Source organism: Festucalex cinctus, chromosome 14 (genome assembly GCF_051991245.1).
Source record: "Festucalex cinctus isolate MCC-2025b chromosome 14, RoL_Fcin_1.0, whole genome shotgun sequence".
In the NCBI taxonomy this organism is placed as follows: Eukaryota; Metazoa; Chordata; class Actinopteri; order Syngnathiformes; family Syngnathidae; genus Festucalex; species Festucalex cinctus.
In genome coordinates this window covers 18,269,716-18,287,696 of record NC_135424.1, presented here as the reverse complement: position 1 = coordinate 18,287,696, position 17,981 = coordinate 18,269,716, and the positions used below count along the sequence as shown (strand labels likewise).

General features: G+C 44.2%; 1 protein-coding gene across 1 annotated transcript in view; it reads left to right on the top strand.

Annotated features, from left to right (window-relative positions):
- Window positions 1-777: 777 nt before the first annotated feature.
- mlip (muscular LMNA-interacting protein) overlaps window positions 778-17,981 on the top strand; it is a 34,915-nt gene continuing 17,711 nt past the window's right edge. The window contains exon 1 of the mRNA XM_077495406.1: window positions 778-1,020. The gene's annotated coding sequence lies outside the window, so the exon portion shown is untranslated. The remainder of the gene's footprint in view (window positions 1,021-17,981) is intronic.

The window sequence follows — 17,981 nt, the reverse complement described above, 5'->3', positions numbered from 1 at the left end:
ATCAACCCAACAACATATTTTTCTCCATTTCTAACTCTACAACAATCACGAGCTTTACAAATAGCCAAACAAATAATTGCAGCTGATAACGGCCCCCCTGCTGTCCTGATAGGTCTGCAAGAGTTTAATGTGCTATTCGGTGCGAGTACAACACCAAATCTTGTAGCGAATGGCGCCTCCGGTAACGCGATTGCCTCTGATGTCCGACACCAGTTTGCAGGCTGCATATACAACTTCAAAGATCTTCTCAGCAGGGGCGGTTGACATAATTTGCTTGCTGCTCAGCACCCCTTCAGTCAGGTTATATGGTATCAAACTCAATTCCACAGGTGGCCAAAAATCAACGCACACCTTAGGTCATTTACCAACCCAATCAACATTTATTGAACACACTAAAATTAAACAGAAATATCCATAAAAAACAGTGTACGACTTAAAATTAAAGAAGTAAAAATATATTTGACCTGCATAAAAATATGTAAAATGTTGACAAATTAAAAATATCAAAATTATGTATAAATAAATAAATAAATAAACCTTAAAGGTGCATAATGCAAGATAAGACTCAAATTTTAGTGTTAAAATAACCACATTTTTCACGCGAACATGTTTTAAGAATTATATTATGGACAGGAGGCGCTACTGAGGCACAATGACTGTTGCCCCTATTTTTCCGTAAAAGGAAAAAATGTTGGAGCGTTCTGGCCGGAAACTTTATCTGTGGCTCTGAGTATGATGTCATGCGTGTGCACGCTATTGTCCCTGTTAGCTCTCGCGATTGCTAACGCAACTTCACGGACAGGACAGCTAATTCAAACTGCATTTAAAGAGACCTGCACCCGATACGTCTCAATCCCTTATGGAGACTCCGCGGAAGACAAAGAGAAGTAAAAATCTTTCAGACCAGCGTCACGGGAGGACGCGGATAAATATAGGAGCAGCGTTTGTCAGGTGGAGAGAGCTAAGAGCTATCCTGGGGATGAAACGGGACCCACAGCTTGCTGACTTTTTGCTAAAAAGGTAAGACTTTGTAACGAAAATACGATAGGGTCTATTTATGATTAGCAGTGCAGAATAAAACTACCACACGGTCGCTTACTAATGTCTCCGCACTTGGGCATATTAGCAACGCACTGCTATCCTCAATGTCATTGGATTCACGGGACGCACTATTTACGTTTAGAAGGTTGTAATTACGTAAACTTTTGTCACTCAAAATGACTTTCACATACAAAGTAACTTGAAGATTAATACGTTTCTTACCTCTGTAGACATTATTAAGCCTATGAAAAAGGTGTTGTGCTCTGTGTTTACGTTTGTTAAATTAACTTGGAGGTTTGCTTGTGCCGAAAAGTCTCGCATGCTCCTGGCCGTGTGCGCGTCGATGGGGTCCATTCCACGTTTCGCCAGAGGGGTCGCAAATGTGCAAAAACTCTGAATCCTGATTCGTGCCCCTTTAATGATTTTTGCGCTGCATGACTTGTATGTAGTTGGTGTGTCATTGGTGCTTCACATTGCACCAAGTGACATCATAATTTAAACCCATTGCCACTTTGCTTTTGTCCACCTGTAAAATGCTGGTGTGTAAAGTGAGCAAAAATGATTTGATTGGGTTATGTAAAGAATCCAATCACATACTGTATGACACATCAGTGAAATTATGGTGGTGGGTGGTTCTTTACACTGCCAGTGGGCGAAATGCAAAGTGGTTCGATGAGCTGCTAATTAATCCGCAGGGTGATGAAAAGCCCAAGATGCTCAGTGATCATTTAAAAAAAAAAAAAAAAAAAAGTTGAAAATGTGTGGCCTTTTGAATTTCCTGAAGTCATTGAGTGATCTCAAAGGCGGCCACTATCAAATAGCATTCTCAGGGGCTGCCAGAAAAAAAAAAAAGAAAAAAAGAAAAAAACTTTTTTATACAACACTGAAAGGGTTTCTTTTTATAAAAAATATTACTTTATTTGCAATTTAAACCAGTTCCTTGTCTTAATATCTTTTGTCGTTTAAGCATCAGCTGGGGCAAAGAGATTGTACATATTGATTGGGAATGTACACCAGCACCATTCTCCAAACTCCTTCTGAGGAAAAGCGGCTCAGAAAATGGATGGATATATCCATCATCCAGCCATTAAAAAACAAAACAAAAAAAAAACAAAAAAACATTGGAAACCACTGATGTAAACCGCCATGCTTCATCTTGCTGAATTCAGACCATTAAAAGGACAATAAAATAAATAGCTACTGCACCTTTTTACTTACAGTAGTTTACAAACTGATACTTTTGATGAAGTCACATTGACACACTTTGAGTCTAAAATTACTTTGCTTTTGACATACAGTCTGTTAAGATATAATTAATATAAAATGCCTCAAATGTGGATTATTTTCCGAGGACAAAAATGTCACATCACCAGCTTTGACATGCTGCATTACTGTGTGTCTAAAAAAAGAAAGTGCAGCAATTTGTGATGTTGATTTAGCAAATGGGGGGTGTATTGTTTTGGTCTCTCTCTCTCTCTCTCTCTCTCTCTCTCTCTCTCTCTCTCTCTCTCTCTCTCTCTCTCTCTCTCTCTCTCTCTCTCTCTCTCTCTCTCTGTATAATATAGGAGCCCACTTAACGTGAATTTTGGCGTCCATTTCAGAGATTATAAATGGCAGATCAGCGTCAACTTCCGCTTACCCGCAGGACTAAATCGGGAAAAATGTCCTGATCGACTCTCCAATCAATGGGTCAGTAATTCCCCTTTTCCCTCACCGGCTCTAAGGCGTCAATGTGAGGGGACGGAAATTAGTTAAGCCGATATATCGAAGTAGACTCACCTAGGTTTGTTCACTGTCTTCTTATCATGAGGTCAACCCGTCTTCATCCACCTATTAATCCTGAATGAGCAACCACACAAAACCCAGGAATAATAGCCTGAACACCTCACTTACTTGGCAGCTCCACTTCTCTTAGTTGTTTGCATTTGTTATTGACCTAGTCATTTAATAATCCTTGTTAGGATCATACGGACTTGTTTCACATCAAGCAGGAGTATTCGACTTTATTAATATAAAATGGAAACCTTCATCACTTATTATTAAAATGCACTTACCTCTTTTCCAAACGTCCGCGGCCACTGCCCGTCTCGAAGGAAAAACAACGAGGTCTTATAAAATGACCTGGACTTTCTCAAAACGTCCCAAAATAATAAAACAAAAATGAAATCAACAAATAAACAAATAAACTAATAAATTCACAATCGGTTTTTAATATTCTTTATTAGGACTCCTAATATATCTAATTAATTAATAAAGTAAAAAACCGAAGGAAACAAATAAAATAATTAAATCAAGGATTGTCTTTCAATAGTTTTATTTTCAAATAATGATATGAACATAAAAGCAATTTTCAAATTCTTCAATGCGCATTCGCCAAACGCAGGGCGCAATTATAGATTTCAAAAATCACAATTACAATTAAAATTAAAATTAAAATTCATAAAATATAAAATAAAATAGAAAAAGGAAAATCAAACATAATTATTTAAACCTTTAAATAAAGCCTTCTAAGATTGATCACTTCTTCAAAGAGCTCAAGACCTAATTTTAAAATAAGACGTTTTTGGCTAAAAATAAATTGAAAATATGGAAGTGTGTTAAAATGGCTCCGTCCCTACACGCGATTAACCGTTCATAACTTCCTCTTAAACATCTTATTCAATAAAGCATTGTACATTACCCAATTTGGAGAGAAAAGTCCCGTTCGCAGCTAACAGCCAAAGGTCCTCCGTAAAAACCTAAGTCCTATCACTCTGCTGTACACTTTCTCTAACAACACACTCCTCACGGGTTGATCGCTTCACGACAAAGAGCTGAAAGCTCGGAGCCCCGATCGTTGCCAGGGGCAATCTTTTATAACCTTGGTTGCGTCACAGCATCTCCTTGGTAACGGTGGTCTTCCGCCAGTCGTTCCCGTCACTTGTAGTCTCTTCATAAATCCATGCGCTGAGATGAAGTAGGACGCCACATAGTCTCACAGTCTCATACAATTGAGTAACAAGCGCGTATTATTGGAGCTCATTCTTTTCACACAAGCATACACAGGAAACTGGTTGCTAAGCTACACACACCACAGAGCTTGGCCAGTTCCTGTTATTCAAACAAAAATACATTTCAACTTACGTGGAGCTTTCTGCGTAGCAGCTTTCTGCGTAGCTTTCTGCGTACATATGCACGTAGGGCAATGTATCCATCTTACATGGGGCAATGTGCTCCCTCTACATGGGGCACTACGCCATCTTAAGGTGCCATATGCCATCTTACGTGGCCATATGCCATCTTAAGTGGGGCAATATGCTATACGTGGGGCAATACGCCATCTTAAGTTGCCATAGACATGGCAACAACCCAATGTGGGGCCAAAAAGTCACAGTTACAATTCTAACGGTCTTGGCTCTTAACGTGGAGCTATTAAACATCAAATCAATGATAATATTCTTAACCAAACTTATGCAAGCATGAATAACATGTATACACACATGACATGTCAAATCCCAAAACCTCTCAGGGAATCTCAACAGGTTAATTCTTTTCATTTGTTACACATCTTGTATGACAATGCTGAGAGAAAACATTTTACATACAGGCAATCATGACATTCAATGCAGTTACAGCTATCTTATCAGCGATAATAGACAGTATCGCATGTAAATAAAAGGAAATAAAAGACAGCAAAGTTTCACAGTGGCTTCAATGTGCTGTAAGCATTGATCCATAATTCAGGTTAACAATTGTCGAATGAAGATTGTGTTTTGTGTGTATTATTATTTAATTCAGGATACCTTCATTTACTTATTTATTATATATTAATACGTGGGGCTTCAGGATAACGTTATTTATTTTTAAACGTAAGGCTTTATTATTACAACGTGGGGATATATCAAACTTCAAAATGTGGGGCAATACGGTTAAAACGTGGGGCTTAATAAGGGATGACCTGTCCCTGCTAAGCAGGCGACCCTGGTTGCTTAGGTTTGGCGGCATCTGGTGGTTACCTTGGGGAACTACACCCAGAGGCCAAAGTGTGATTTTGTCAGCCCTATAGACACCAATTCCTTGATCTTATGGACACTAATTGATCTCTAATTCTAGAATTGAGTTCAGTCCATAAGTTGTCATTTAATTTATACATGATATGGCGCAGCATCTGACCCACTCGATCCCACTCAATTCGACACCCCCTCCTAGAGATCATCAGTGTCCCCCATGCAAATCAGCTGCATGAGCGGAGCGACTTGCTCAAGCTCCCCATCCAACCCCATCATCCACTCGTCCTCCACCCCCCCTACATCTCTCATAGGAGACGCCGGGGAGACAGAAGGCAAGGAGACGGATGAAGGATCAGGAAACGGAGACCACAGGCCAAAATCACCTACCATCAGGGAGGGCGACAACGCAGCCAACGAGTCCTCATCCCCGCTCAGCACATCCGCCGGGCCATCAACAGATGATGAAACCGCGGGGGAGACTGGTCTCAACAGTGGCATGACCTTACCAACTGGAGCCTCCTGTCGGGCGGCTCTGGGTTCCCCAGGCTCTTCAACCCGGTCCAGGGGGGGCGAGGGGGCCGTTTCAGGCGCGCAGGGTCGCTCCTCCCCAGCACTGGCCCTGGCTTGTTCGATAGGTCTGGCCTTCCTCTTAGGAGTGGCGGCTACACAAAAGCCAGCCGGGGTATTAAAAGTTAAGCGTCGAGTACCGTCAAACAAACGCCATACCATGCGCATCAAAGGGACAGTCCTCCCGATGAGCACCCATTTACTGTTAAAATGATAACGTGTGTCTTTTATCGGACTTTGAACCAAACCTTCCAACTTACTTGAGCCCGCGAGGTCAGCAAAGCCAGGCCACGTCCACATTTTACTCCAGGCGGAATCAAAAAGATCATGCACACCTCCCGCGATGCCCTTAACATAAGTCATATAAAGCCCGTCGGGTATGAGCCACATGTCGTTACTCACATCCCTCGGAGGCAAACGATAACAGCAGTGCCCGTAGTAATCGTCTCCCACTACCCAAGCTGAGAAGAGGAGGAGATCGATTCCACAAAAGGCACACCGTGGCACATCAAGGTAATCCTGGTAAACACACAAACACAATCCGACAATTCTTAAACCTGAGGAGAGCCGGCTAAATTGCGGCTTCCAGTATATACATTCTGTTCTTGATCTAACTGATCATCCGCACCCGCTCTGTCGAGAGAATGCGGAATGCCACTACGCCGAGAGAGCGAGGGTGTGGTCGCTCTCCGAGTAGCGGAACCTTTTGGCGGGAGAGTAAAAAAAGCTGCATATGTAAAGAACCAAACTACTAAAACCAATTGGTCGACCAGGCGCAGCCAAAGGAGAATTGAAATTATTCCCCAAACTATACCCCACAAAGTTAGTTTAGCTGTTCGCCACATCCAAACCCTGCTGCCCGTAGCCACAGGATTTCGTTGAAGGCGAATCACCATATTCATGATATACAAAGCCAATGCCATGGCAAATATGCCTTCTAATATAACTGCTCCATATAAAACTTCAAAAATCATGATAGAGGTTACATCTAAACAAACCCAGCACACCAAGAGGAAAGTTTCAGCTACCCCTCTTGGAGTTTTATAATTTATCCTAAATCGGCCATGCATGTACACAATGAAGCATCCCAATCCCAGTGTGTATGTACAAAACACAAAGCGTAACACCAGTACCTTGGTAACAGCTATCACCAAAATAAAGGGTCGAGTTAACTGCCAAATGTCCCATTGTCCAGTACAGCAATAAAGAAGCCATATTATAAAAATCATCCAATATTCAGCTTCATTACTTACATTTTGAAGGGCGCCTGGTCTCCCTTTAGTACCATTAACCGCACCGCATGCCATGGTCATGTGTAGTTTTACTGTTCCGCCAAAAAGTGTCAGTGAGGATTGAGGAAGACAGGGCTGGGGCGTTGCAGTTATAGTCTGGTCGATCCCGCCCTTTTTTGCAGCCCTTCCTCAATGCTCAATAACCTCCTCTTCGTCGCCCCTCTCCAATTTTCCTGTAGCTCATTGGCCAATAGCCGAGCTTTTACCATATTAGGTGAGGCTTTCTCTTTGTGTTCTCGACGAGGACATAGCGACAAAGATCCTCTTTTAACAAATACAAAAGCTATCACTGCCGCTAAAACAATTCCTAAACCTAGCAGGAACCAAAGTCCCACATCTTGTGCTAAATTTGACAGCCCGGTTTTTATACCCTGAAAAGCCGTCTCTGCCACATCTTCCACAACTTCAACGGCTGTTGTGGCCACAGTTTTAACTACACCCTTTATTGCCAATCCAATTCTCTCATACCAAGTACATACATGTTCCCCCTTATGATTGTATTCGTCACTGTGTCCACAATGCAGCCATTTTTCAGCAGGTTCGTGGCATGTGCCTGGGCCAAAAATTTTATTGAATCCCAACCAATCAAATCCCGTAACTATGTCTCCTGCACAAAGGGACTTTCTAAATGCATGACCTTCTAAAATTTGCATAATGGAGTCAGGAGGCTTGGGGATAATTTTAAGTCCTACCATTTTAGACAATTCCTTATCATTGTCCCATCGCGCGCAGTAATCTCTTCCTACCGCTTGGCTACGAATCCATCTATTACTACTATCCTTAATCCATACCGCTCCCTCGATATTGGCATAATCTTCATCGTGGTAACGTGGGGTACAAAAATTCTTAAACCGGGAAACTTTATAACAAGGTTTACGTGCTAACACAATCGTACAATTTTTAAAATCCTTCCCGGAATTTCCACCCTTACACACCATCTCCCACGGCCGTGGACTAGCGTATAAGGCTGGTCTTTCACTGTCAGGCCAAATGTCATTCTCTTTAGAATACACTGTCGCCATATATTGATATTTAACCCAATAATTTTCTGACTTTCCTAAGCAAGGTAATACATCTTTTTCCATTTCATCTTTATTGAGTCCCCACCACGTCTTACTCTCGTCTCTCGTATGTATTTCTTTCCATGCTTGTAGCACCCCTTTAATCGTTAAGTTTGTTTTTAACCCTGCACAGTTATAATTCCAACGAGTAAAAGGTGGCGTACCCTCTTCTACCAAGGGACATCGCGGTGAAATACCACTTACCCAATCCTGCCCATGCAATCTGTCATACATTTTTAATGCTACACATTGGTCAATTTTATCAAAATCACCCTGCGGAACATTACGTAAATCATCCGGCGTAGGAATGCGTTGAGCCCACATTTGTACTCGTCTTATATTTAGTACAGTTATTTTCACAGTCTTATTAAAGGTTGATTCCAACACATACGTACCCCTTTTCCATATCCATGGAAAAGAGTTATTCAACCACTCTTCGTGCTTCACTTCTATCTTCCTGTCACATAGTGCGTTTTTAACACTCATTGCAAAAAGGTGAGTAAGCAAGGTACTCGCGCCACCTCCTAACCCTCCTTCGGGGAGGGTAAGACTACTGCCGCTATCCGCAAAGCAAAACATGTGGTAGGGCACGGGACAATACCTCATCATATTCCAGTCACAATGGCTATCATTATAATACAACTGGGCTTTACTTAACCTAACCCTGCATCCCGGCCGTTTCTTTATTACTTTACTAACTTTATTTATTTTATTTATTACTTTTATTGGAGGTGTAATTGGTGGGGTCCTCCTAAACGTATTCCTTCCAAAAATAGTCGCGGCGTATACCGTCCTACGTAATCTATTATGTGACCGGGTCTTATTTAACCTAACTCTGTACCTCGGCCGTTTCTTTTTAACTTTCCTTGGTGGGGGCTTTTTGAACCCCTGCATTCCAAGAAATTTCGGTGAGGCGAAAATCGTACGTTTAAAACGTGGGGCAAAAACTTCAATCGCCCTCGGCTTTCTAAATTTTTTAAGCCTTCGTTGATGAAAAACTAAAGGGTACTTACCCGATGCTGGAGCAGGAGCACCTGGTAAGTAATCACTGGTCCCGTTGACCCTTGGTCCCTCAATGGTCCCGTTGGTCCCTGGTCCCTTGCATCGAAAGGTTAAACAGCTCCAGCATGGTTCCCATGCCGGCCGAAGTTCGGTACAAGTGTCATTTCGTGGGGCCGCTGGAATTCCGAAATCCGGGTCGTCAGGGTCTGTCTCCAACCAGTATCCTCCTGTCGCATCTGGCAACCTTGCACAATATTCATTAACGTACCAAGAAGGATCTCCTTCCTCAATCTGGACCCAATTATTTCTAACACTTCGTTGCTCTAACTTTTCCAAGCATAACAAAGTAACATTAGCCATGGAGTCCTTTGCTGTGCTACTAATCCGGTAAACTACTCGAACTTTACACTTACTCTTTGATTTTACAGGGTACGTGGTGCTTTCTTTCAAAACCTCCACCGCTATATTATAAAAATCCGGTTGATGAACTTTGTCGCGAAGGAAGGAATTCACGAGGGCGGTTCTCTCTTCCTTCCATTGCCCCTCACAGGGATTGTCCGCTCCGGCACCGCAGGCTTCCCTCTGCGGTCCTTTACTTCTCTTCCATTCTTCACTGACATGCATTACCTCCACTTTCCAGCACGTTTGGTTGGCTATTTTAGTGCTGCCATACCGTATCTCAACCAAGCCAATGGGACTAATTGGAGCTACGCTGTCGAAGCTGAACCTTCGCCTTCTCTGCGCTCGCAGTCCCAACAAACAATAAATCAAGGTTATTACTATCAAGCAAAGTATGGTGGCCAGCCAAACCCTACCGTACACCCAGCGTCGTCTTCGACGGATGACAGGAACGTTCATGTAAACTCTGTCCGCTTCAGGTTGTTCATGAACGGTGTCCAATGGGTCCTCAAACAACGTGGGGCTACCTCCATATGTAGGAATCTCATAGGGGTTCTCAACCCTGTCCCTACCGTTGCCACCACGCTCTGGCTGGCGGGTAATTGTTCCTATATTGGCGTAAACATGCGGCTCTCCTCTTACCTCTAGAGTCAAAGGGTGAGGCAAGTTTAAAGTCGCAGGTCTAGGTATTTCATACAACGGGGTATCATAACCTGGAGGACTCCATCTTTGGTTCTCAAACCTTACCCTGTTCCTGGCTGAACAAAGTCGTCCGGGTATTACTGATTTGCCACCGCTGTCACCAATGTCTTGATCCTCCTCCATCGCTTCTGAGTAGCTACGTTTCATACTCTCTACTAACAATCCACCTTCTGTAGACTACTAAATTTCAAACTCACCCTGGCTCCTCCCTTTTTTCTGGGGGTTGGCCTCTGTGGGGCAAAGCAATTCTTACAACGCTTCGTTACACAATTATTTACAACGTGGGGCACAATCATCTGATTTCTATCAAATCGATTCCACCGTCCACTGAGCCAAATACATTTTACTTCAATTCAAAAGGGGATTTCTACATCTATTATATTATATCCAATTTCCCCCGCACCTCCTAATCTTTTTTACTTACTTCCATCATGTTTGGCCCTCAATTCAGCCAATCTGTCTCGCATTTGATCACGACGAAACTCTTGATAATCAAACAACAAAGCTGTTGAGGGTCCTGGTAATTCCTGCTGCTCAAGGTTTGCGGGGGTCTGGTCAAGCTCCTCTACTTTGGCCTCTAATTCCCTAATTCGCCTTTCCAATAGCGTAATTTTATCTCTCAACCCTTCCTGCTCAGCATTCCTGTCCCGAGAATCCTTAATTAAAAACACCCAATGTGGCCTAAATTGCCCAATATCTACTAAAAAATTGTTCAAAGCCGGTACAAATGCTCCTAAAAAATTTTCTAATAATTGTCTATGTGTCTCTAATCTGGTTACTCTAGTCTTTAGCTCAGCAATCTCACCTTCCATCTTCTTCTTGTTGCTACTTCTCAGCGGATGAAGAGGGCTGTGGGTCCTGGTGCCTGTTCCAAAAGCGTGACAGGACCCCCTTAAGGACCTTGTGCTCCTCTACCTCATCAACCTCGCTATCTTCGCTTGCTTCGCCTTCGTACCCTTTGCCCTCTGGCTCCTCCTCGTTAGAGGAGGGGCTCTCACTTATCTCTGGCTTTTCCCTCCACTCCGTTCCCGACCCTGCGGCTGGAGTTTCCGGTACAACTCCCTTTCCCGGTTGCTCCTGTTGAGGAAAAACGGAATGGGGGGCTTTTATACACATTTCTGCCAATTTTTTCCATTTAGGTGCATTATTATACCGCCATGGATTTTTCTCACAAAATTTAGGGCATCCACGCAAAGACCAATGCTTTTTGTGGTAGCCTAACACGTTTCCTTCTCCGGTACAACCCGGATAGGGACATCCTTTCCCCTTATACTTCTTCGAACGACCCCTGAGGTCAAAGTCTCCCTTCGACCTGGGTGCCTTGTGTTCATCCTCTTCTAATGAACTCACATAAAGATATTCCAGCTCTCTTGTGGCCACTTGAGCCAATGCCAACAACTTCTCATTACCCTTAGGCTTTACTTCTTCATCTACCCTCTCACTACTATGCCCTCTTGTCGGCCTAGTACCAAAGTATTCTCCATTAAAAGTACAGTTGGGGTGCAGCCGTTTGGCTTCCTCCTCTGTACTCATCGACACTGCCATCCCTAACGAGTATATTCCCTCATAGGGTTTCATAGCCATCATTACTTTTATCTTCAACCAATATATCGGGTCCCCCAAAACCCATCGTCGCGGCATCGCTGGACTCATTTTTACTACTACTGTTTTAGCTTTATATTCCATTCTATTCAATGTAGTCTCCTTTACTACATGACTACCATCCACAGCGCTAATATTCACTGCTTTTTCCTGCGGGACATCAGGCAACGTTTCCATTGGAATGTCCCCTCGGGCCAAAGCAACATTGATTAGCGTGGGCCAGGGGGTTCTTGGTTCCCCCCCACTTAACACAGGTTCAACGTGAACTAAAGTTGGCACCGCTTCCGAGCCAACAATTAATGGAGCCAAGCCATACTTACCTCCATGCGGTGGCCAGTTGTTGTAAAGCAGTGCCTGGAACCTCGGGTCGCGAGTCCTCTCGTTCACTTCCATCGGCCAATAGGTCAGCAAATCGGAACTTAGCGACTTTATCGAAGTTTCTGCTCCAGTTAACTGCCATCCCTCGGCCTCTCCTGCTCTCACTAGTGAACCTTTTCCCATTCTCATCCTACAATGTAGGCAATACAGTATGCTCTCCCCGTCCCACAAACATTCACAGTGCTGTGCCTCTGTATTCTCTTGCGGGGCTAAGTCCCACTGAGCATACGCTTTTATCCTAGGTAGGCTTTTTATTCTACAGTATCCACACACCTGTATTTCAAGCACCTTAGCCGGGCCTACTTCACTCAAGTCCGGCTTAAAGCCATCTACCCAATACTTATTTGCTATATTCCACTGCTCCCTCGACTCCTCGTTTCCATCGCAAATTACGCAGGTCGAGACAGCCGGTTGCCAACTAAAATCTTCCACTCTATTATTAACATATCCTCTCACTGCATTCATCCAAAGATTAAATGCCTTACCGACCATTATCACCTTCTCCGTCCTCCGCACGATGACAGCTCCTTTCATCATGACAAGCTTGACAAAGTCCGGAGGGACTGGTTCCATTTTTTTAATTATTTGTCTTACTCCTTAACTTCAGGCTGAATTAACTGGTATCGGTTTTAGCTGCTCTACCCCTTGGACTCCCTTCTTTCTCAATCGCACTGTATTTCTGTCCAAAACTTCTTCCACGATGTCAAACTGGTCATATTTCGCTTTCACTGCCTGACTATCAAAAGGACCATGAGCTTTTATCCACACTCTCTGTCCTACCTGAAATGGGCACTTTCCCTTTTGAGGGTGTTGTGTGCTTTGCATCCGTCCTACCTCAGGTGCGACAAAGGGGCGCTGGTTCAATTCCTCTGAGGGGGAAGGTCTATCTGCTCGACACCTCCCATTCAAATCCTTGACCAACTCCACCAATCTCTCACTCCATTCTTTTCCATTAGCATTTTTCCCAAGCCAACTTTTAACTAGACCAATGGTCCTTTCAGCCACGCCGTTAGCTTGAGGGGTGTAGGGCGGCGAATAAGTTCTTATTATTCCACACTTCTGACACCACCTGTCTATTGTAGCGTTTTTGAAATGAGTTCCATTGTCAGTTCTTAATTCTCTCGGTATGCCTAACCACATACAACCTTCTTCTAGCGTTTTCAGCACACTATTAGCATTCGCATTTCGTACAGCTTTCAAGCCAAAATATCCTGACATCGAATCTACAAGCACAATAAGATATTTCTCACCTTTAGTGCCGCTTACTCCCATGGGGCCTGCTACGTCCATGCAAACTGATGCCCACGGAACAGTGCTCTTAATCGTTAATCCGTCCACTCGCTGTCCTCGGCGTCCTGCATTATATTTATTACACAACTCGCAATTTCGTATAACTGAACGAATTTTCTTTTCCGGGATCCAAAGTTCCAGTTTCTCCAACTCTCTTTTTGTGGGCAAGGCACCTCCATGGCCTAGCGCTTCATGTACGGCCTTAGTCACCTCACACACAAACTCATTCGGGACCAATTTTCCTCCTTTGGGAGTATTGCCCCATTTTTCTGCTCCTACAATTACCACTCTTCTCTCTTGGACGTATTTATCTATTTCATCATTACCTCTCCAGTGAGCCCCCTCCTTGACGTGGGCTCTCTGGTGAACAACATCGATAGTCATATTCAACCTTAACTCGGCTATTTTCTTCCACAACTCAGCATGAGCAATTTCTCTACTCCTCGCTCCTTCAAACCCATTTTCTTCCCAAATGGATAAGTCCTCTTTGAGCGCCTGAGCACAATAGTGACTATCGGTTATAAGTCTTACTCGACTCACGTGTAATCTTATGGCCTCTAACAATCCTTCTAACACCGCTGTAGCCTCTCCTGCTTGGGCACTGCCAGGAGTCTGACCTTTCCGGCGGCATACCTCTTTACTATTGTGTTTCAGGATGAAGCCCCAGTGGGCATTCTGGTCTTCACCCTTTTTAGAACCGTCTGTGTATAAAACCCATTCATATGGCTTCTCCTCACTATTTACAGTTTTCGCCTGTTTTTTAGATATGGATTTTGCTGGTCCTATCTCTAAATCGGGGTCTAGCAGGATATCTTCCCACCTTCCCCATCTCACATTAGTCGCTTTAGTACTTTCTAATGTGTCTTTACGCAGGTAGCGATGTACTTGACTCTGCGTAACAACTTTTATGCCCTGTCCCTGGGCTAAGTCTTTTAATGTTCCCCAATATTTAGCCAAAACCGCTAATTCTCTCTCCTCCTGGGGAAACTTTTTCTCAACATTATTTATAGTGTAAGTCCACAATGTTACCAAGCCAGCACCTTCATTACTAACGCTTACCATTGCATTATCCTCATCACATTGAATTTCGGCTACTAACCTAACTTCCAAACTTCTCGGCTCAAGGCGTATAGCATTTTTCACTGCGTTTTTGAGCCCCTCTAAATTTTCCTGGTCTTTAGCCGACCAAGGCCAATCTTTTGTTTTCTTTTCATTAGGATTTTTGCGCAATCGGGCATAAAGGGGTCTCGCAAATTTCTGGTAAAATGGAACATGATCTCGGACATAATTACACAATCCTAATATTTTCTGCAGTTCGTTCTCGGACGTTGGCGGCAAAATTTGTTCTATTTTTCCTCGATATGCTTGCGACAGCCCCAAGTCTTCAAACACTTGGAATCCCAAGTAATCCACCTGAAACCTGGCAAGCTGACATTTTTTAAGATTTAGCTTCAATCCTGCCGCCGTCACTCGCTCGATTACGGCCTGCAAAGTTTCCAAATGTTCCTCCTCCGTGTCACTAGCAATAAACACATCATCAATGTATACTGTGACTGGGAGACCTTCCAAAATATGCAAGACAGCTGATTGAAATACGTTCGGGGAATTTTTATATCCCTGCGGCAAACGCTGCCAAACGTATGCTTTTCCTTTATGCGTAAACGCTGTTTTCCCTTGTGATGCTTTGGCAATTCTCAGGGAAAAGAATCCATTTGCAAGGTCAATACATGATTTATACTTTTTTACTCTTAGTGTTTTTAATGACGCCTGGGGGTTTATGAGGCTCGCTCGGTTGGCCACCGTACGGCGGTTCAAAGCCTTAAAGTTAATGACTGGCCTCCAACCCCCTCCTACCGCTTCAGGCTTCTTAACAGCTTGAATTGGGCTATTGGTAATCGGGTTTAGTTCTTCACGAATAATACCAAGTGTTAATAATTCTTTTACAATTACCTCCATTTCGGCAACTGCTCCGGGGTTGAGGGGATATTGCCTTACGGGCGGATGTACCCCCCCACTTATAGTATGCATATATTTTGCTCCTAAATCACCGCAATCATTTTTAAAATGTGCGACAGCGGCTTTGTCTATAATTTCACCTAATTTCTTTTTCCCTTCCAGTGTCAATACACTGTCTTGAATCTGTTGAGCTTTTACGGCTGGTACATCTACTGACTTATACCATTCTTGATTAGGCATGATTTTTGTTGGGCCTACTCTCACTAATTTCGGTTTTAGTTTTTCCCATCTCTTTTTCGCAACCTGCTTTTTATTTTTAAACTTTTTCATTTCTTCTGCATCTTTTAACGTCAACAAATTGTGAGGTCCTACTACCCACACAATTCCCTTCCAAATTCCTACCGGCATTCTGGCAATCGAGCCATCAGCTACCATTACTTGTAGGTGTCCGATTTGTTTTAAGGCTCTACGGGTCATGGACACCTCAGCCCCTGTGTCTACTAAATAGGGTATTCCCTCCACCTTAGCATAAAGGTTATCCCCTACTCTGTAGACTCCTTCCAGGGTGACCCGTGCCTTTGTCTCCATTACTTTTCAGGCCCCCCGGAGGCCGCAGCCTTGCGCGCCTCGAGGAAGGCCTTCCTTTCTTCTGGGCTTAGTTTGTCAAATTCTTCTTTGGGCATGTACGCTGGACCTAGTCTTCGCGCTGTTGGCTGTTGTCTTGGTTGGGGCCTCGCCTGCTGTCCTGGCTGAGTGGCCGGTCTCTGATTTCCACTCGTTCTCTGTTGCTGAGGCCTCACATAGGGGACAGTCTGGACTGGTCGCTGAGCTCCCTGCTGGACTTGCTGTTCGTTCCCTCTAGTACGACTAGCGATTGGTCCGGTTCTCCTCTTCTCAGCATTATGTTTGTTCAAGCGATCCCACTTCTTAACGGAGGCTTCAATTTTCAACGTTGTACTATTCGGAGCCATTTTCACAAAGACAGCTTCGTTCCCTTTATCCTTAACAATCATCCGCAGCACCTTAATATACCTATTTGGCGATATAGCCTCTTTAATTTTGTGCCACACATTTAGCAGTGAAACGTCCCTTTTTAGTTGCTCCCTAGCCCTGTTAATATGGGCATCTTCATCTTCATCTTCGCCATCCACCCACCTTTCGTAGACCTGCTGTGGTGTTTCGTTTGGTCCGACGGGGCTGGCGATGATGTACTGGAGCCATAGCTTCTTCGCGCCATCTCCTCCTGGGGCATCCCTGATCATGGGCCATGTCTCAACTAAGTACTCTTTAGCTGTTTCTAGCCTACTTTTTTGGCGAACCAACTCTTTTAAGGTCTTAAACTGCTGTACATCACCTTCTATGTCGTGTGGCTGATTTATTGGGTTTGGTACTATTGTAGTTGATCCCAGCTGTGTCATGTATTGGGACTGCTGGTTCAAAAAGGCTCTTGGGGCCGCTGGTACAGTTAACGTAACCGCGGCTCCATCATTATCTGAATCTGAATTCAAATCATCGTCGGCTCTCAACTCGCATTTTGCTTTATCATTTATTGCTTTTTTGAGCCGCCTCAACATAAAATCATGTGCCACCGCCATGTAACCATCCCTGAAATTCTTAGTCAGGTCTTGGTGAGCAAGTAATGTGGTATATGGCGGAGCCTGTAAAATGTTAACAGCCTCGCGATAGGTTATTCGCACTGTTAAAGCCATTTTACTATCTAGCTTATTGAGCCAGGCAGGTGGATAAGGGCGATTTACTTGCCCTGCCTCGGGTATGTAAGCTTTTCGCCCATCCTTAGTCTCAATACATCCCCAACTAATATCCCTAGCTATTCTTTCTGAGGACCGGTACACATCAAACGTGGGTTGAGGGTTCTTCTTTCTTCTATTCACCGGTCTTGTTACTATTTTTGGACTCCGGCCGGGGTTGGCCGGGTCATCGTCTTCTGACGAGGTTGAGTCCCGGTCTTCATCAGCGGGGTTAGCGCCAATCGCGGTTGGGACAGGAGCTTGCTCTCCGCCGTCCTCCTCTTCACTCCCATCTTCTGGCAGGGGCACCGGCATCATGGGGGGTCGTCCCGGAAAGGGGTCCCGTGCTGTTCCAGGGGTAGACGTGACGGGGCTAAAAGTTACCGTTCCCCTCGGGGCTTTATTTTTCCCTTTCGGGGCCTGTCTACTTGGTCCCGCACGTTCTTCATCCTCTACCACCCGGGCAGCTCCTGACATCCCTCCACTTACCGGGGAAGGCACGGGAGTTGTTTTAACTGGGGATGGTGACTGGGGTGAGTCCCTGAGTTCTCCGGTTATTGTTTGCTGGAGCTGGCGTCGTTCACGATCTATCTGCCTACTGCGGGTTAAAATCTCATCTGTCACCGATTTAACTCGCTCCTCTCTCTGCTTTTTTGATATTCCTACCACAAATTCTACTCCCGATGGTGTTGTCACGGGAGTTTTAGCTCTTAAGGTGAAGGCCGCCACAGCTATGGACTCGGCCTGTTGCCACTGCATTTTCCCAGTTTTAATCCAGTTTACATCTATCACTATTCTCACCGCTCCTTCACTTAGCGCTTTGTCAACCCCTCTCTCCAATGCTTTTGCCATTTCATCCGCATATTGTGACTGCTCGTTTTTGGGGTTCCACTCTGTCCCTGGCACGTGAATTATCATGCCATAGGAAGTGTCCCCGCCACTAGTTTTTGCCGC